Source organism: Prosopis cineraria, unplaced genomic scaffold (assembly GCF_029017545.1).
Source record: "Prosopis cineraria cultivar Desert tree isolate PC_DT_omini unplaced genomic scaffold, ASM2901754v1 PC2, whole genome shotgun sequence".
Lineage (NCBI taxonomy): Eukaryota > Viridiplantae > Streptophyta > Magnoliopsida > Fabales > Fabaceae > Prosopis > Prosopis cineraria.
This window is the reverse complement of record NW_026555333.1, coordinates 39,841,838-39,862,691: the sequence shown is the minus strand read 5'-3', so window position 1 is coordinate 39,862,691 and position 20,854 is coordinate 39,841,838. Positions and strand designations below refer to the sequence as shown.

Sequence of the window (20,854 nt, the reverse complement as noted above, 5' to 3'; positions counted from 1 at the left end):
TAATTTTTTTATTTTATTAATTTAGGTATTTGACTCTCTGTGATAAACTAAAAGTTCAAAAAATTTTGTGAATTGTGTTTGATCCATTTTAGACAAATGATTGTGTTTTACGTGTTATTAATTCATGATATTACATCGTTGATATACTGTTGTATATGACTGATATACTATCGTCAATTAACATAACTAAACAATCATATATAAACTTATTTATCATTGATATATTAACGTATATCAATGATATATTATCACAAATCAGTAATATAAAAAATACATAATCATTTGCTCAAAATGAATCAAACACAGTCTGTAAAAAATTTCAATGTTATCGAAAGATGTAAAGATAGTCAAAATTTGATGACAAATAATAGATTTCAACCTAATCTTCTGCTTTAAAAAATGAAGATTCTTTTTTAATGTCTGATGTTCTCTTCATAGTGTTTCTGAGAAAAACAGAGAGGGAGAGAGAAGAAAAGCATTGCGATAAAGAAAGGCATCAGGAATTTTATATTCAAAGAAAAAAAGAAATGATTTAGAGAAATAAGAAAAGAAAGATTCAATCAGTTAAGAATTAGTTATAATAGATATATTATATTTTAATAATAAGTTTAATCTAAGGATAAAAAATAAAATATATTTAATTAATTTTATAAATGGGCCATATTCTAAAATATTTAAAAATCTCATCCATAATTTATGGGACTTATATTTTTTGAGGCCGTTGAACTAATTTTTTTAAAATAAATTTATATAAAATTTTAAATATATTTTATATAAAAAATTTAAAATATTATTTTTTATATTTTATAAAATATAATTTTAAAAATATTTTTTAAATATTATTTAAAAATTCATACCTTAATTTATAAATGAGATAAAATTAACTTATCTTATGAATACTATCGCGAGTAATAAATAAGCTTGATCTCCATTAATTCAAAAAGGAAAAAAAAATAAAAAAACTTGATTAGTAAAATTTGTGATAAGACAGGGAGAGAGAGATTGCCGAACTGAAAGTCATTATAGTACATCAGAACCTACATCTTAATCCTACTATGTTAGGCTGCCTTGATGGGCAATTTTTTCTTTTTTGATAAACTCAATTAAATTAAATTTCAATTTTATCTCCGTTGTATTTGTTTTGTTCACTCCACTGATGCTTTCTTCGACGAACTTCATCTTCTTTCGTGCAAGTTGATTCTCCTTCTTAATGCTTCTTTGTCTCCGTTGGGCACGACTTCTATAGGTATGGTGTGTCCACGTTGGTGTTTTTTCAGTACGAGTCCCACATCGCATAAGCTTCAATCAACTTCGTTCTTTATATATATAAAGCACAGACGTGAGCTTGTCCCTTCGGGGACATCCGATAAAATTGGAACGATACAGAGAAGATTAGCATGGCCCCTGCGCAAGGATGACACGCACAAATCGAGAAATGGTTCAAATTTTTTTATTGTATAATTTCATCCCCAAACCCACTTCCTTCGTTTTCGTTCTTGGGTTCTTCCTGAGAAACCCCTCTTTGTTCGTTTTTTGTTCTTGGTTTCTTATTAGCGGTGGTGCGTTTCGTTTTCAGTTGTTGAAACAGAGATTATGCATTTCCTGTCATTAATAAACCCACTTCGTTTACCCTCAGCTTCTTTCTGAGAATTATCTCTGCTAAGAAGATAGGGTAATGGGGAAAGTATTTAGAGCAGTGATGAGTTTCGATCTAAGTTTCATTTCCTGAACCTGGAAAACTTTTTTCCCAAAAAAGAAAAGGTAGACTGCCTGAACTACTTGTATGTAGGGTTTATGTATTTTGAGAGAGTCAGTGTTACTGTATTAAGGATTCTGATTCATGTATTTTGCGCTACTTGTCACTTTGCATGCTTGGTTCATTCTACTTTTCTGATATTTCATGGTTAGATTTCTTCCTGTCATTTTGACAGGGTTGATAAGACTGCATCTAGTTGCTTGTTTGCAACTTGTCTCAGTTTGTCTGTTGTTTCATATTTGGATAACGATGTAATATACATAGTGTAAAAGTTTTGAGAGTGCTAGGCATAATTGTTTTGGATGAAGATCCTCTAAACTGCATTTTGCATCTGAATGGGAAGCTTTTGTCTTTTGAGGAAACCAAAAAAAGAGTCAGTTATAATTGAATTTATGTATTGAAGAAGCTACTAAAGATGAATTCTTGTCTGGGTGAGAACTCATTTACTTGCATTTTATCATAAAGTTGAACAGCTTGCGCTTCATTCTTTAATGTAAGAAGCTGAATTTCTGTTTTTTGTATGCCTGGAATTTGTTAGATGATGGAATAAGGTGTAGAGAATAATGAAACGTGTGCACTGAGCTGGCCTATTCAACTTCTAGTTGTTTATGTTGTTTAGTGTTAAGAAGGACTTTGACAAATAAATTCTTTTATTAAAAAAGGGTATTGGGCGAATTTAGTAACTAAGTTGACTTTAAAATTTTAGGATAGGTCGTTGATCTTAAGCTGATAACTGTGATTTTCACGATACTTATGAACTATCCATTATTGCATTTGATCCCCTGTTTTCATATGTATCTGCATTTTTCTTATATGTTATATGGTTCAACCCACATGGGAACATGTGTGTGTGTGTATTAAGCTTGCACTAGTTGAGTTTTGCAGTACCGTAAGGCAAAAAGAATAACAGTAAATTACTTCTAGGTGGGGTAGGATTCTTCCATAAAGTTTTCTAGGGAGCTCGATTTTCTCCTTTACAAAGGAGAGAGAATGAGAAATTGATGCAGATATGAACCGTTAAATTGGATTTAAAAATTTAGATTTGATAATTTTTTAAAAAGACAGATTTAATTTGAACGGTTAGATTTGCAGTGGGAAGACAGTGGAGAAAAAAAAGTAAAGAAGAGAAATCCACCCTGTTTTCTAGGATCCATACAGTCACATGTAAATCCATAAGCATCCTATAAGCATCTACAACCCTATAAATTCTACTGCAAGTTCAGTTTCTTTGTATCTTTCTGTTCACTATTGAATGAAAGTCTTCTATTTTTATGCAAAAATTATGTTGTTAATATATCATTGCTCAATAGTCTGCATCATGTAAAGATGTCATGCTAATTTTACACAACAATCCTAACCATGATCATGCTAATTGGACACTTTCTAGATAATAATTCAAATGTGCATGAACAGGTTAAACTTCAAATGGAATTTGATTGAATACCATTGGGTTCTAACAAAAGGCACCACAAAACGGGAAAGGTTGCACATTGCCATGCCCCTGTTATATAATTCTTGGTTATTTGCATTTGATCTTTTGAAACTCATGGCACAAACTTCAGGTGATAAAAGCTTATTCATTGTTTTAAGTCGGAATGCTTTTGGCTGGAACTTAAACATAATTTTAATGAAGTCGAGATTAAGCTGGACTGCTACATCATCCTTTTCTTGAAATGGAATGCCTTCTTAACAGACAAGTGTTCTAGTTTTCTGGTCAGAGATGCTTAATATATTTGCTGCAACCCATCTTCATTAGAAATGAAATTTATATTTTCGGGCAATGTAGTTTTTTATGTTTTGCCTGGAATAAACCTTTTTTTACTCCATAAACCCCCTCCCCTTTTTTTCAGTGTTACTGTATTAACTATTAAGGATTCTGAGTTGTGTTCTTCTTGTAGTGAATCTTGCCGTTTTTCGCATTTCCCATCTTGTTTCAAGGATTGTTGTTTGATTCTTCTAAAGTATGGCATTCCAATGCATTGCCAATGTTCACGTTCTTTTAGTTGAAGGATTTGTTCTGGTGATTTGCTAAACCTCCAAGGACAAGCAAACCTCTCAAGATAAATATACATGTACACGGGGAACAATTTATTTTTCTGATTAATTTGCTTTCTCAATTTGTGTTTTGACTTTAAATTGCCATGCACATGGGGTTTATATAGTTTGTTTGAATAATAGTTTGTGTTTATGATGGGAATTCCTGAAGTTTATATGCATAATACAAGCTTTGCATCCCTTCTTTCAATGTCTTGTGACAGAAGAGGTAGAGCTATTAATTCCAAAGATACCAACTTAAAGCATGCTTTAGCTGATCGACTTTCATCATTACTTCTTCAAAGAGGCATTACAGAGGAAAGAGTTGACGAATTGCTTTTCTTTCAAACTTTTCAGTCTCCTTGAGGCTTCCAATGGAATGAATTCAATCCCCAATGCTTTTGCTTTTGTTTTTTTTTTTTTAAGAAACCTGATATTTTGGCTTCAATGGCTTATTGTCTGCATACCTATCGAGTATGATGGGGAACCAAGATTTGAAATTAGTGAGAATTTGAAACAAAAACAATACTTGAACTAAACAAATGCATTTAGAGAGAGAGAGAGAGCAAGCCATTTGGTTTATCAAAATAATAATATATTGCGGGAGAGCAGAGGCGACAATTGAAGTAGGAAACTTAGAGATAACTTAAGCTGTGGCAATAAGATTGGAGAGCAGTATATGATTAAGGAAGCATTTTTGTTTATTTATTTATTTTGCCGAAAACAAGAATTTTTTAAATATGTAGACAGGATTGTACTTACATTTGAGGAAGTTGCTACAATGGGTCTAGCTCACGCAAAATCTTAACAATATCAGAGAAATGTGCGCACTCAAGCAAAACGTATCTTCCACTAGTTGAAGGAGTTTCAAGTGCTTGAATGTGGGCATTTGCAACGTCTTTCAAGTTTGACCCATCCAAAACTATTATTTGGAAATGTCTGTGCACATGCACCGAGCAACGATGGAAAGACCAGTTTTGACCTTACTGTTTGAAAATGTCATGACCTTCCGTTTCTTTTACTTGTTTATGTTCTTTCCATCTTTTCACACTAATCATCATTATTTTTTCATTGACTAGAGCCGCAAAACTCATTTTGCTGAAGATGGTGTAGTAACTCAAAATGATTTCTAAATATGTAAAAGTTACAATTGATTACCATTGATTAGATTTAAAATTACAGCAGCACTTGTGTCAAGTGTTGGTTGCAAGAGTGGTCCAATCATTGTAGCTGGATTGATGGTAACCATGTCAATGTTGTTCTCCTTTGCAGTTTTCCATGTAGCATCTTCAGCCAGAATCTTGGAACCTCTGTATCACAGCTAAAAGCACTAAATTGGAAATAACAGGAAACTTAAGGCAATGCAATGACAAAATCACATCTGCATCCATTGGAACGACTATGTGATATCAAAATTAAAAGAAAGTGACTTTAGTCAAAGTAAAATATTGGACTCAGAAGGTTGCAAAATATACTCTAATGAAAAATAGCAACATGTCTAGGGGTCCTTGGGTAGGCAAGATGAAAATAATGATAAAAGAAGATATAAATGATCTGGCTGAGAATTTGGGTAAGGTCTGAGATGGTTCCTTGGATGATAAGCCTTCGTGGATGTCCTTGCAGTGATAGCCAAGATACAATATTCTTGTTGAGCATGTCATGGAGTTTTTCTTTTAATTTATTAATTTATTAATAATTTCTCCGTATATGGAATGTTATGCAGTATTGATGTAGAACATAGCTGCCATTTGGTTGCAGAAACAAGGAAAGAGAGAGAAAACAAGAAGCAACATCTAACTAATCTACATATTTAGTGACTAACCTGTTATATATATCACATCTCTATTAACACCATGATGCTACCTGTGTAAGGCCCTTCCACCTTAATGTTGGATGGCCGTTGGACAATATTACTCATTTCTGCATTAGTAATTTAGCACAATAAAATACAATGTATGCCTTAGATTCCCTACTTAAATCAAGATCTGAAAACCAGGTCTCATCAACAACTTCTTCAAGAGTTTTAGGCTTTCTATTATATGCAACTGAAGCAATGGAGGATGTTCAAACAAGTTGTTTCACAGATGGAAATTTAGCACATGACTTGAGAGCATTAAGAGTTCCCTTGACAGCTGGATTGATCAGTTTCAGCTGAATGATGAGTGTTAGTGTAACCGTCATGAACTATAAAATAAGGACATTGACTTTAGAAATTGGTAGCCTCTGTATTATAGTCCAATAATATGTAATAAATTCTACATAGAATTTTAAATAAAGATTAGGGATATGACTTAATTATTAGTATGTTCAAAAAAAAAAATGAAACTTCAGTTTAGTTGAAGGAAATAAAAGTAAAAATAATTTTAACTGTAAAAAGATCAAAATAATTTTAATTTTTTATTTCACTTATTAATTTATTAATATGAGTTACAAATTACATAAGTAGACATGTCAATAATTATATAAGATTTAACATAAATTATTTAATAATAAGCAGTAATATTAGTTATTAAATTGTTAATTTTATTTGTTAATTTATTAATATCAGTTATGAATTACTGACATGTCTTATTATATAATAACATTAATTATAAATTACTGATAGGTTTTGTAATTTACAATTTATGTTAGTAAGTTGACAAGTAAAGTTAACAAATTAATAATTAATATTACTACTTAATTGACAAACAGATGTAATTTATAAGTGATATTAATAAATTAATAATTCTATAAAGTGAATGATATTTTAATTTTTTTATATAGTTAAAATTATTTTTACTTTTATTTTTTTGATTAAATTAAAATTTTAAATTTTAAATTTTTTTAAAACTCTCCAGTAATTAAGTCATATTCATGATCTTTATCTAAAAGTCTCTCTAAATTCTATTTATAAGTTTCAAAGATAAGGATCTCACGAACCAAGATTTGGGATGGTGCAAAATAACAAGATCTGGCATGTCAGCATTTCTATAATTAAATGATGGGGTGTTAAAAATATAAATATTTAAATAATTGATAGACACTTAATAAACTAATCAATCTATACATTTATTTATTTTCATAAAGATGTGATCAAGGACCGTCTAATTCAGTCCAAAATTAAACCACCTACAAAAAAAAGTGTGTATAATAAGGGGAGAATGACAATTTGATCCCAAGGGCTAATTTAATTAAAACTAAGTCTCAAAATATTTGAAGATGACAATAAAATTCCAAACATTTTTAAAGGAATATATGGTCAGAATGAATCAATGAAGTGATTTGAATGCCCTTAATACGCTTACTTGAATCCTTCTCTCCACCTCTTCCTCCCCCACGTGTTCGACATCTGTCATCTCTCTCTTTGCAACTCTGACACAATTTGCATCCACTCTTCTGGAAGCGGATCTTCTCATAATCTTCTTTTTTTTTTTTTTATTCTTTTTAAAGCCTGTTTGATTTTCCTCCTTTTTACGTTCAAAAAATAAAATTTTATTTTTAAAAAATTAAAAATTGTTTGGATAGAATATTTTACAAGAAAGCACATCCTGAAAGTACATTTAAATAGTAGTTGAAAGTAAATTTCTGAAACGTAACTGTTTGAAGCTTTTAAAAAGTGCATTTGAAAAGTAAGATGTTATTTGATCATACTACCTTAAGTTTAATCTCTTATATTTTATTTAAAAAATAGTTAATTCATTAAAAATATAATTATTATTTTAATAATAATAATTAGATATCAATTTTTTTAGCATTATAAATTGAGTAATTAATTATGTTAATTTTTAGCATTAATGTATAATAAAAATTATAAATTTTTATTACATCTTTTAAAATTATAAATTAAAAAATACAAATAATTAGAGATTGAATTTTTAGCATTATAGATCAAAATTTATGTTATTTATAATCTTTATTACATTTTTTAAATATTTTAAATATATTATATTTGTATAATAAAAATTATAAATCATTATAAATCAATGTCTTTTTTGATAATTGTACATTTAAAAGCACATTTCACTATCACAAACCAAACAACTTTCAATGTATTAAATTGACTTTTGAAAAAATATATCCAAACATAAATTTTATTACAATAACTAATTTTCATTAAACTAACTTTTACCAAATGAACTTTCACCAAATGAACTTTTAGCAAACTGAAAACCAAACACACACTTACTCGTCTCGTCTCCACCATTAAATAATAAAATTAATAATTATATTTAATTATTTCTTATAAAAATTTAATTATTTTATACAATTATTATCATATGAAAAATTAAATCTAAATATTAAAATTTAACCTGCCCAATTTATAATTACATATTGTTATTGAATATTTTTATGGTTATAAATTGAGTAGGTTAAATTTTAATCACCTAAAATAATTTTCTTATTCTACTGAGGTCGTTTGGTTAAATTGATTGAAAGAGTGGAATCAATTTATTTTATGATCTTGAGTTTGAGAGTTGAAATATACAGTCGCCTTAAATAAATATTTCCTCTATCTCAAAATATAAAAAACTTTTAAAAAAGATTCAAGATCTTAAAATATAAGATACTTTGATAAAATTAAATTTTTATTAATAATATTTTTTTAATATTATTTTTTTTATATGTTCTATCTCTTTAATGTTATTTCATCAATGGAGTGTTAAATTAAAAATATTTTTAAAAGTTTATATTTTTATTTTAAAAAATTTAAATTATAAAATTTATTTAGTTAATAAATTTTATTGATATATAAGATTTTATTTTAAAATATTTATAATTTAAGATGAAAGGTATATAAAAAAAGCATCTTAAAATACACATGCAGCGGCCGTTCATAATACAATCCTATTCAATGGGGGTTTATATTAATTTGACATTCTTTATCTCATTTAAAAGAGGAAATGGGAAGAAGAGAATTAAAAAAAAAAAAATAGAGAGAGAAAGAGAATCATGAAGGGTCATTAGAGTTGGCTTCTTTCCTTTGAAAAAAAACCTCCTTCGCCTCTCCTTTGAAGCAAAAGTAAATCTAAATCATTTAAATTTAATCTAAATAATTTAGATTTAATATTTTTGTTTTTAATTTATATTTTTAAAAAATATATAAAAGTTTTAAAAAAATTAATAAATATACTTATGAATTTGACAGTTTAAATTTAATATAAATGCTCTAAATTTAATATAAAAAATTTAAAGTAAATTTTTAAATATATTCTAAACAATTTAAATATATTTTAAATAGAATAACAAATTTATTAAAAAAATTTAAAACCAAATTTAGAGCATCTATATTAAATTTAAATTGTTAAATTGATAAGTATATTTATTAAATTATTTTTTATAATTTTTATATATCTTTTATTTTAAAATTTAAAAATAAAAATATTAAATATAAACTATTTAAATTAAATTTAAATAATTTAGATTAAATTTTTGCCTTAAAAGAGAGGCTTCTCTCAAAGAAAGGAAGCTCAGTTCAGGGTCGCTAAGGCTAGCACCCCGCAGAGGATCCGGACTCCATTACTCTCTGTCTCCCCTCCCTTCCACGCGCTCTTTTGTTGTCATCTCTCTCTCTCCAATCCCAACGCCGTCTTACTCTCGCCCACGCATGTTAGGCTTGTCGTTTATGGGTTCAACTGCACCGCTACGCCTACGGTGCTATCAGGGAATGTGGTGGTTTAAATTTAAAATTTTTATTTTTTGAAAGTTTTTATTTTTTATTTTAAATTTATTAAAATAAAAAATTACAAAAAATATAAATTTTATTAATAAATCTATGTAATCACGTTTTGTCATCAATTTGAACCATCTAAATTTAATTTTGATGATCTAAATTTAAAATTAAATTCTTTTATTTTTTTATAAATTAAGGATAAAATTTACTGAACAATTTAGATTTAAAATTTTAAAAAAATTAATCATTTGATTCTTATAATTTTAATTTAATTGTAATTCAATCTTTAAATTTAATTCGTTATAACTTAATTCCTGAAATTTTAACTCAATTATAAATTAGTTTTTAAACTTTACCTCTTATAAATTAATCCCTAAAGTTTTAACTTCTTAAATATTAATTTTTATATTTTAAAAAATAAAATTATAGAGATAAAAATATTTTAAACTTTTAATATTTATAACATTTATAAAAATTAAAATGGTTTAATAATTTAAATATTAGTAATAAATTTTAAAATATTTTTAATTTTTATAATTTTATTTTTTAAAATATAGAAATCAATATTTAAGTGGTTGAAATTTTAGGAACTAAATTGCAAGACGTAAAGTTCATAGACTAATTTACAACTGAGTCAAAATTTTAAAAATTAAGTTATAATAAGTCAAAGTTTAAAAATTGAGTTACAACTAAGTCAAAACTATAAGACTAAATAATTAATTTTCTCTAAAAATTTTAATTAATAAATTATTTTAAAAAAAATGTTATGGAAAGTTTCATATATGTGTTAATCTTTATTTTTAATATTATATTTATCTAAATAAAAACTGATAAAAATATAAATAAGTTAAATATAAAATTTAGACCATCCATACTACATTTAAATAGTCAATATATATTTTTTATTAAATAAAATTATTTAGATTAAATTTTTATTATCCAAATTAATTAAAAACAAATTCATCCAAAAATTTTTATTTTTTATATAATTTTATTTTGATAAATATAAAATAAAAATAATAAATCTGAACTAGAAAGAAGAGTGTAATGGAGAGAAATTGTGCATGAATTTGAGAGAGAAAGACGACAAAAGCAAAACACGTAGAAGGGAGAGGTGAAGCGAGAAGTGTACTGAGGAAATTCGAGTCATTGCATTTGGACCATATATTTCTTATAAAATGTTTTGGGATTTTATGATCATTCTAAATATTTTGATATTTAGTTTGAATTAATTTAGTTTTTTAAAACCTAATTGTCATTCACTCTGAAATAAACTTGAACAAGTCTTAATGGGCATGGCAGCACATTGAGTTCAAAGTTTGGGCCTGCCCAAAAGAATATGGCTCTCATGAAGAGACTCACAGCTCTCGGACATTATAAAATAAAAAAAATTTATAAGGTACGTTTTAAAAGAATCATTTATTTTTATTTACAAGTCACACGATAATTTTTTAAATAATATTTAAAATTATTTTTTATAAAAAAATAATGTAAGATTATTTTTAAAATTTATTATATAGTGATATATTTAAAATTTTATATATTTTTAATTTTTATATTTTTTTATTAATATTGATGATGTTTGCGAAAATGACTTGCAAGGAAAACCAAATGAAAGTAATAAAGGGTCTGTTTAAAAACTTATTATAAAAATAATTTTTTGTTTTTTAAAATAAAAAAATAAAAAAATTTATTTAATAACGTGTTTTTAAAAAATATTTTAAAAAATAAAAAAATAAAATATTATTTTAAAGAATAAAAAAATAAAAATAATTTTTAAATATTCTGTAATTATTATTTTAAAAAATAAGAGAGAATGAAAAAAATACACATTTTAATTATTTTTTATTTTTAAAACATATTTTATAAAATATTAATTTTTAAAATAATAAAACAAAAATAATTTCAAACAGTGAAAAACAACTTGATTTTTATTAATTCGAAGGTTGATTTATTGATCAAAACTTGTGATAAGACGGGGGAGAGGGATTGAAGAACTGAAGAGTTATTATAGTGCATCAGAACCTACTTCTTAATCCTACTATAGTAGGCTGCCCTTGATGGACATGACATTTTATTTCTTTTCTGATAAACTCAATTAAATTAAATTTCAATTTTATCTCATTTGTATCTCTTCTGTTCTCTCCAGTGAAGCTTTCTGCGACGAACTTCATCTTCTTTCCTGCTCGTTATTTCTCCTTCTTAATGCTTATGCTTCTTTGTCTCCGTTGGGCACGACCTCTCTAGGCATCGTGGATTCGCGTTGGTGTTTCTTCAGTGCGAGTCCCATATCGCATAAACTTCAACTAACTTTGTTCCTTATATACAGAAACCACGTAGTTTATTTCGTCCCTTCGGGGACATCCTATAAAATTGGAACGATACAGAGAAGATTAGCATGGCCCCTGCGCAAGGATGACACGCACAAATCGAGAAATGGTCTAAATTTTTTTTCCTTTCAATTTCATCCCCAAACCCACTTCGTTCGTTTTCGATTTTGGTCCTTCCTGAGAAATCCCCCTTCGTTCGTTTTTGTTCTTGGTTTCTTATTAGTGGTGGGGGTTTCGTTTTTAGTTGTTGAAACGAAGATTATGCATTTCCTGTCATTAAAAAACCCACTGCATTATCTTTCAGGTTCTTTCTGAGATCATCTCTGCTAAGAAGATCGGGTAATGGGGAAAGTATTTAGAGCAGCGATGAGTTTCGTTTTTAAGTTTCATTTCCTGAACCTGGAAAACTTTTTTCCCAAAAAAGAAAAGGTAGACTGCCTGAACTACTTGTAAGTAGGGTTTATGTATTTTGAGAGAGTCAGTGTTACTGTATTAAGGATTCTGATTTATGTATTTTGCGGTACTTGTCACTTTGCATACTTGGTTTATTCTCCTTTTCTGATATTTCATGGTTAGATCTCTTCGTGTCATTTTGCTGGGTTGATGAGACTTCATCCAGTTGCTTGTTTGCAGCATGTCTCAGTTTGTCTGTTGTGTTGTTTCGTATCATGGATAGTGATGTAACATACAAAGTGATGAAGTGTTGAGAATGCTTGGCATAAATGTTTTGGATAAAGATCCTCTAAACTGCATTTTGCATTGAACGGGTAGCTTTTGATGAAACGAAAAAAAGTCAGTTATAGTTGAATTTGTGTGCTGTAAAAGCTACTAAAGATCAATTCTTGTCTGGCTGAGAACTCATTTACTTGTATTTTATCATAAAGTTGAACAATTTGTACTTCATCCTTTAATGTAAGAAGCTGAATTTATATTTTTTATGTGCCTGGAATTTGTAAGATGATGGAATAAGCTGTAGTGAATAATGGAACATGAATGTACTGAACTGGCCTATTCAACTTCAACTTCTAGTTGTTTATGATGTTTAGTGTTAAGAAGGACTTTGACAGAAATTCTTTTATTAAAAAAGGATATCGGGCGAATCTAGTAACTGGGTTGACTTTTAAATTTTAGGATAGCTAGTTGATCTCAAGTTCTTAATTGAGATTTTCATGATACTTATGAACTATCCATTTTTACATTCAATCCCATGTTTTCTTGTGCCTCTGCATTTCTCTTATATTATATGGTTCACCCCACACGGGAGCGCGCGCGCGCGCGCACACAAAGCTTGCCATAGTTGATTTTTGTTGTACCGTAAAGCATAAAGGATAACAGTAAATTAATTCAAGGTGGGGCAGCAATCTTCCAAAAAGTTTTATAGAATATTACGGTCACATATAAATTCATGAGCATCCTATAAGCATCTAAAACCCTATAAATTTTACTGCAAGTTCTGTTACTTTGTATCTTGTTGTTCGGTTTTGAATGAAAGTCTTCCATTTTTATGCAAAAATTATGTTGTTAATATGTCATTGCTCAATAGTCTACGACATGTTAAGATGTCACGCTAATTTTACACAGACAGTCCCTGCCATGATCATGCTAATTGGACACTTTCTAAATAATAATTCAGATGTGCATGAACAGATTGAACTTCAAAACCATTATGTTCTAACAAAAGACACCACCAAACTGGAATGTTTGCACATTGCCATGCCCGTGTTATATAACCCTTGGTTATTTGGATTTGAACTTTTGAAACTCATGACACAAATCAGGTGATATAAGCTTATTCATTGTTTTAAGTCGGAATGCTTTAGGCTGGAATGTGACATAATTTTAATGATGTCAAAGCTGAACTGTTACATCGTCCTTTTGTTGAAATGGAATGCCTTCTTGAGAGACAAGTATTCTATTTTTTATTTTTTGTCAGAGATGCTTAAAATGTATGCTGCAACCCATCTTCATTAGAAATGAAATTTATATTTTCTGGTAAGGTAGTTTTTTATGTTTTGCCTGAAATAAACCTTTTTTAACTCCATGAACCTTTGATTTTATTTTTTGAAAAAAGGACAGATTGCCTGAAATGCTCTGTAGGGCTTTATGTATTTGAGAGGGTCAGTGTTACTGTATTAACTATTAAGGATTCTGAGTTGTATTTTGCTTGTGGTGAATCTTGCCGTTTTAAGCATTGTTGTTTGATTCCTCTGAAGTATGGCATTCCAGTGCATTGCCAATGTTCATTTTCTTTCAGTTGAAGGCCTTGTTCAGGTGATTTATTAAACCTCCAAGGACCAGTGAACCTCTCAAGATAAATATACATGTACACGGTTGAACATTTTATTTTGCTGATTAATTTGCTTTATCAATTTGTGTTTTGACTTTAAATTTGCCATGCACGAGGGGGTTATATAGTTTGTTTGAATAATAGGTTGTGTTTATGATTGGAATTCCTGAAGTCTTTATCCATAATACAAGCTTTGTATCCCTTCTTTCAATGTCTTATCACAGAGGAGATAGAGCTATTAATCCCAAAGATACCAACTTAAGCATGCTTTAGATGATCGACTTTTATCATTGCTCTTTCAAAGAAGTATTACGGAGGAAAGAGTTGACAATTTTTTTCTTTCTTTCAAACCTTCCACAGTCTCCTTGAGGCTTGCTTCCAGTGGAATGAATTGAATCCCCAGTGTTTGCTTTTACTTTAGAAACCTGATAATTAGAGTGTGTTTGGGAGTTTAAGATTGAATGGAAATGATCGGTTATTAGTGGAATGGAATGAAATAGAGTGGAGTAGAGTGGAATGAAACAAAATATTTTATTATTTAGGAGTTTTATGATTATAAAATGGATGGGGTGGAATAGTTTTAAAATTTTTTTCTGATATTACTGATATGATTAAATTTAAAGAAAATAATAATGTTCATTAAATAATTATAATATTTATGCAATAAATAATAATAATAATTAAAATTAATTGTCAAACAAGATACTCAAGAAGTAACAATAAAAAGAGAAAGCAAGTATCATAGCTATTTAAGCAAATATTTTTGTTGCATAAGAGAAAAATACGGCAAAGTCATAATGTTAAAAGATGTGAGAGAGAGAGTTGGCAGGGGGTAGGGTATACACTATACTTGAATGTTCAGTCAGCTTGACTTTGTTTGACACTTTGTTTGAAGCATTTGAGCACATGGGGTTAAGGATTATTGAGGGTCAAATCTTGCCTAAACATGTACAATCTTTTTTAATTTTTTTAATTTTTTGTGAATAATATTTATCTTATGACTTTTTTTTATTGAAAGGTATTATAAATATATTATTTTTAAGATCTTTTAAACATTTTTTATTATTATAATTTTTTAAATCTCTTTCAAAATTTAAAATTATATTTTATTACATAAAAATAATTGGCATTTATTGTTTATTTGAACTTGTAAAAATATTTTCAGGTCAATTAGGCCAACTTGGTGTCTAACTGCACATTAGGTTGGACACCAGGCAAGGGTGATACCTAACCTAACTTTGCCTATGGAAAATTCTAGTAAGAGAAAAGAGAGATGGCTGTAGAATAAAAATAATAGATAAAATTTTTTTATTAGGATAAAAGATTGGGGGTAATTTTATAAATAAAATAATTATATTACGTTAATTTATTTTTGACCTCTCAATTTGGGGGGACAAAAGTATTGAATTATGGATAGCAAAGGAGGGCTTTAGAAGCTTTTTCTTATTATTCCATCATTTTTTTTAAAAAAATTCACAAATAATGACTTAGATTTTTTAGCCATCTCTCTCCAATTCATTCTCCTTTAAAAAAATCTCTCAAACATAGTGTTAGGCTCCAATGGCTTATTGTCCGCACAGCTATCAAGTATGATAGGAACCAATATTTGAAATTAGTGAAAATTTGAAACAAAAACAATACTTAAACTAAACAAATGCATTTAAAGAGAGAGAACAAGCCATTTGGTTTATCAAAATGATAATATACTTCAAGAAAGTAGAGACGACTATTGAAGTGGCAAAATGACAGATAATTTAAGCTTTAGCAATAAGAGTGGAGAGGAATATATGATTGAGCAAGCATTTTTAATTTTTTTGGGGCCAAAACGAAGCATTTTTAAATATAAAGATAGAATTGAACTTATTTTTTTGGAAGTTGCTATAATGGGTGTCGCTCATGTAAAATCTTTACAATAACAGAGAAGTGTGCCACCTTTTCAACCGAAACAGTGGAGCTGTTTGAAATTATTTTTATTTTATTATTTTAGTAATTAGTGTTTTGTAAAAAATAATAAAATAGGTATTTTTTCATTCTTCTTTATTCTCCAGAACAATAATAATAGAACACTTAAAAGTTGTTTTTATTTTTCTGTTCTTCAGAATAATATTTTTTTTATTTTTTAAAACACTTTTTAAAAATATGTTTTCAAACAGATCTTTTTGTTTTGAAGAATAAAAAATTGTTCTCAGAACAAGTTTTTAAATAGGCCCATATTCTCCCTTGGCTGAAAGAGTTTCAAACGCTTAAATGTGCGCATTTGCAACATTTTTAATTATAAACAAATTATTAAAAATTTACATTTTTTATAAATTTTTATTTTAATAAATATAAAAAAATAAAAAATAAATTAGACCGTTCAGATTAAATTTAAATGGTTTAATTCTCATTACGCAGCTACATCCATAGAGAGAGTGTAGTGGAGGGAAAGTGTGCCTGGGGAAAGAAAGATGACAAATAGAATACATGGGAGGGAGAGGTGAAAAGAGATGAGTGTATTAGGGAAATTCAAAGTGAGATTCGGACCATATATTGCTTTTAAAATGTTTTGGGATTTCATGGTCATTTCCAGATGTTTTGGGGGTTACTTTAGTTCTTGAAAACCTAATTGTCATTCTTGCATAATAAAACTCGGGCGAGTCTTAGTGGGCAAGGCAGTATATTGAGCCCAATGCTTGGGCCTGCCCAAAAGAATATGACTCTCACCACGTGGAATTTAAAGTTTCTGACTCTCTACTCTCGGTTATTATAGAAAATAAAAATAAAAATTATACAATACTAAATAAACTACATTTTTATTAATTAAAAGGGAAAAAATAAAAAAACTTGATTATTAAAATTTGTGATAAGACAAGGAGAGAGAGATCGCAGAACTGGAGTCATTCTAGTGCATCAGAACCTACTTCTTAATCCTACTATTTAGGCTGCCCTTGGTGGACATTTTTTTTTAACTTTTCTAATAACTCAATTAAATTAAATTTCAAATTTATCTCATTTGTATTTGTTCCCACTCACTCTATTAATGTTTTCTGCGACGAACTTCTTCATCTTCTTTCCAGCTAGTTGATTCTCCTTCTAAATGCATCTTTTTCCCCGTTGGGTACGACTTCTCTTGGCATTGTGTGTTCGCGTTTGTGTTTCTGTAGTGCGAGTCCCACATCGTATAAACTTTAACGCGCTTCATTCTTTATATACAGAAAGCACAGGACCTAATCCGTCCCTTCGGGGACATCCGATAAAATTGGAACGATACAGAGAAGATTAGCATGGCCCCTGCGCAAGGATGACACGCACAAATCGAGAAATGGTCCAAATTTCTTTTCCGTTTTCATCCCCAAATCGGCCTCAATTAGCGGTGGTGGATTTCGTGGGTTCTTCCTGAGAAACCCCTATTTGTTCGTTTTTGTTCTTGGTTTCTTATTAGCGGTGGCGGGCATTGTTTTCAGTTGCCATTTTGGTGTTCGCTCAGGTTCGTTCTGAGAATCATCTCTGCTAAGAAGATAGGGTAATGATGAAAATATTTAGGGCAGTGATGAGTTTCGTTTTAAGTTTCATTTCCTGAATCTGGAAAACTTTTTTTCCCAAAAAATGGAAAGGTAGATTGCCTGATCTGGTTGTTTGTAGGGTTTATGTATTTTGAGAGAGAGAGAGAGAGAGAGAGAGAGAGAGAGACATTGTTACGGTACTAAGGATTCTGATTTATGTATTTTGCGGTACTTGTCACTTTGTCATTTTGACAGGGTTGATAAGACTTCATCTAGTTGCTTGTTTGCAACACGTCTCAGTTTGTCTGTTGTTTCATATCTTGGATAAAGATGTAACATTCAATGTGTAAAAGTGTTGAGAGTGCTAGGCATAAATGTTTTGGATAAAGATCCTCGAAACTGCATTTTGCATTTGAATGGGTAGCTTTTGATGGGGAAAAAAACAGAGTTGATTTTTGCAGTACCGAAAATTAATTCTAGGTGGGGTAGGAATCTTCCACAAAGTTTTCTAGAATCCATTCAGTCACATCTAAATCCATGAGCATCCTATAAGCATCTGCAGCCTGTAAATTCACTGCAATTACCCTTCTTCCAAATTAGAGATTTATGTTGAATGCTGAAAACTAGTTCTTGGTACTGCTGTATAGGTTCTTTGTGTCTTTTTGTTCAGTTTTGAATGAAAGTTTTCCAGTTTTATTCAAAAGTTATGTTGTTACTATAGCATTGCTGAATGGTCTGCAGCATGTAAAGATGTCACACTAATTTTATGCAAGTAGCAGTCCTAATCATGATCTTGCTAATTGAACACTTTCTAGATGATAATTCAAATGTGCAGACACAGGCTAAACTTCATGTGGAATTTTTGATTGAATATCATTCCTTTCTAACCAAAGACACCACAAAACGAGAAAGACTGCACATTGCCATGGCACTGTTGTATAATCCTTGGTTATTTGCATTTGAACTTTTGAAACTCATGGCACAAACTTCAGGTGATAAAGCTTATTTAATTTTTGAAGTCGGAATACTTTAGGCTGGAACTTGAACATAATTTTAATGAAGTGAAAATTAAGCTGAACTGTTATATCATCCTTTTCTTGAAATGGAATGCCTTCTGTTAATTTTAAGTATTTTTGTCAGAGATGCTTAACGTATATGCTTCAACCCATCTCCGTTAGAAATGAAATTTATATTTTCTGGTAAAGTGGTTTTTTTTTTTTTTAAAAATATTTTGAATGGAATGGGTTTCCTTACTTTGTATTTTGCAGAAATTTTTGTAGTTGAGGGTAATTCTGCTGGAGGAAGTGCTAAACAAGGTCTTGACCGGCGTGTCCAAGTAAATTATAAATCTTGGGATGAATTCCTATTGCAGTGAAACCACTTAATTTAATCAATTATTTTAGCTGATAATAAGGAGCGGCATGGGCAAAGAGAAATCATGATAACAATAACTAATTGGAATTAATACCTTACAAAAGCTTAGATTTGTGAGGGAAACACTTTTTAATTGCCATAGCCTTCTATCCATTTGAGCAATAAAGAAATTGCTCTTGCATAGCCATTTCTACCACCCTCGGACATTATTGATGACATTTACACAACAGAAAGTGAATGAATTTATAGTGTTAATATTTTCAATTGTGCAGGGGACTCTTTTCTAGCTTTGAAGTGAATATTGATGAATGATGATGTTACTTGGTTTATTTTCTTGAAGGCTTATGATTACTTGTGGAAAGGAAGACAGTAAATTTATTGATATTGATGTGATGATATTATGAAGTTCCCTCCAGCTGCAGTGTTTCCATTTGTATTTAGCATTCATATTCCTGGATACACTGAATTCAGAAAGTACTGGGTAGCTGCAAGTTTTATTTTTTGTTAGTAATAGTCTATCAATTTAAATGTTAAACCTATTGGCTAAATCAAGGATAGGATTTTAAAAAGGATGTAGATGGTGCTCACATCCACACTCTCCTGTTGACATTTTTCTTCAGACATCAGGTAAAGGATGAGAATAGTTTTCATCAGTCTACTTCTACGAACAAAACCAGGTCATGTCATTTACAGAATAAATGCAAATTACATGATCTAATGCAGCATACAACTTGCAAAGGTTAAAAGGTATGATGTTAATTTGTGGTGCATGCGTACTTAATGTTTTCTACTATTATTCCATTTGGAGAAATATATACTTTTTAATTAGAATGGACCTTTGTTCCCAAGCAGAAATTTTACGAGTGATTATTAGTTTTAGAATGCATACCTTTCCTTCAATGGTTTATGTAACAATTATTTTTATCATTGCACACCTTTTGTGCACTTCTAGTAATAAATATATTCAAAAACAGACTGAAAGCTGTATTATGATCGAGTCAGGATATAAAAAATTCCCGATCTTCAATCTTCAATTAATTTATGCACTTCTACTCTTTCATTCTACAAGATTCATGCTTTCCCTTCCTTTGAATGAATTTTCTAGGAGATAAGTCCTCACTTATAAGTAGTTTGTCATTTTAAGTTCTATGGATGCAGGACATGGGGGAGATGATGCCTTCATAACTATGGGAGACGACGACGGATCCAGAACAGAGTTTTGAAGCAATTAGTGAAGAGACAGAAGTAAATGCACACACGTGAGATGATGTACCTCATGGACTAAATATGGCTCTGTGGTTGTGTATGTATTTAGAGTTTGATTTTATTTTGATAATTTATTGTACTCTCTTGTAGTAAAAGATTATATTTTGAAAGTTTATTGTATCAACATACTATAAATTGGTTTTAATTTGTTAGTTAAATTGAATTTTTGTTTGTTTTTTATTATTATCATTATCATCATTTTACGGAGATATATGAAAGTTTATTTATTGGATAATTAAATAATAGTATAAATGTTAATAAATACATTAGGCAATAATTATACAACAATACTACAATAGTAATGAAAAGAACTGTTGTCTAAAGTGAGTAGGCGAAGGGTCAAAATTGTTGCAAAATTAATTATAGCCAATGGGTTAGGATGGTAGAAATAGCTTGGCAGTATACAACGGGCATTGCGTATTTTCAAAGCTCAAACCCATTGCCTGTTGCTAGACTATGGGCAACGGTAAAAAATCGTTGTCTAAAGTGAATAGGCAAGAACTGTTGTCGTTTTCCGTATTTTCCTGATCTAGTTTTAATGATTATTGTTTGATTCCTCTAAATTATGGCATTTCAAGGCATAGCCATTGTTCATGTTCTTGAGGTCGAATCACTTATTCAGCTGATTTACTAAAATTTTCTTTCGTTTACTATATAGAAAACCAAACCTCCAAG

The 20,854-nt window shown here is 29.4% G+C and overlaps 2 long non-coding RNA genes, 3 other non-coding genes and 1 pseudogene across 5 annotated transcripts; 5 read left to right on the top strand and 1 right to left on the bottom strand.

Annotated features, from left to right (window-relative positions):
• The first annotated feature begins 1,124 nt into the window (after positions 1-1,124).
• Positions 1,125-3,953, top strand: LOC129301696 (uncharacterized). The gene is made up of 2 exons (XR_008591073.1): positions 1,125-1,761; positions 3,170-3,953. It is a non-coding gene; the product is annotated as an uncharacterized LOC129301696 (long non-coding RNA).
• LOC129304273 (U6 spliceosomal RNA) lies at positions 1,348-1,450 on the top strand. The gene has a single exon (XR_008591644.1). It is a non-coding gene; the product is annotated as a U6 spliceosomal RNA (small nuclear RNA).
• A 128-nt stretch (positions 3,954-4,081) lies between the features above and the next one.
• On the bottom strand, positions 4,082-9,376 carry LOC129302750 (cinnamoyl-CoA reductase CAD2-like; annotated as a pseudogene).
• Positions 9,377-11,788: 2,412 nt separating this feature from the next.
• On the top strand, positions 11,789-11,891 carry LOC129304276 (U6 spliceosomal RNA). Its single transcript, XR_008591646.1, has one exon. It is a non-coding gene; the product is annotated as a U6 spliceosomal RNA (small nuclear RNA).
• A 5,186-nt stretch (positions 11,892-17,077) lies between these two features.
• LOC129304225 (uncharacterized) lies at positions 17,078-20,357 on the top strand. Its single transcript, XR_008591629.1, has 2 exons — positions 17,078-17,154; positions 17,252-20,357. It is a non-coding gene; the product is annotated as an uncharacterized LOC129304225 (long non-coding RNA).
• On the top strand, positions 17,271-17,373 carry LOC129304277 (U6 spliceosomal RNA). The gene has a single exon (XR_008591647.1). It is a non-coding gene; the product is annotated as a U6 spliceosomal RNA (small nuclear RNA).
• Positions 20,358-20,854: the final 497 nt, after the last annotated feature.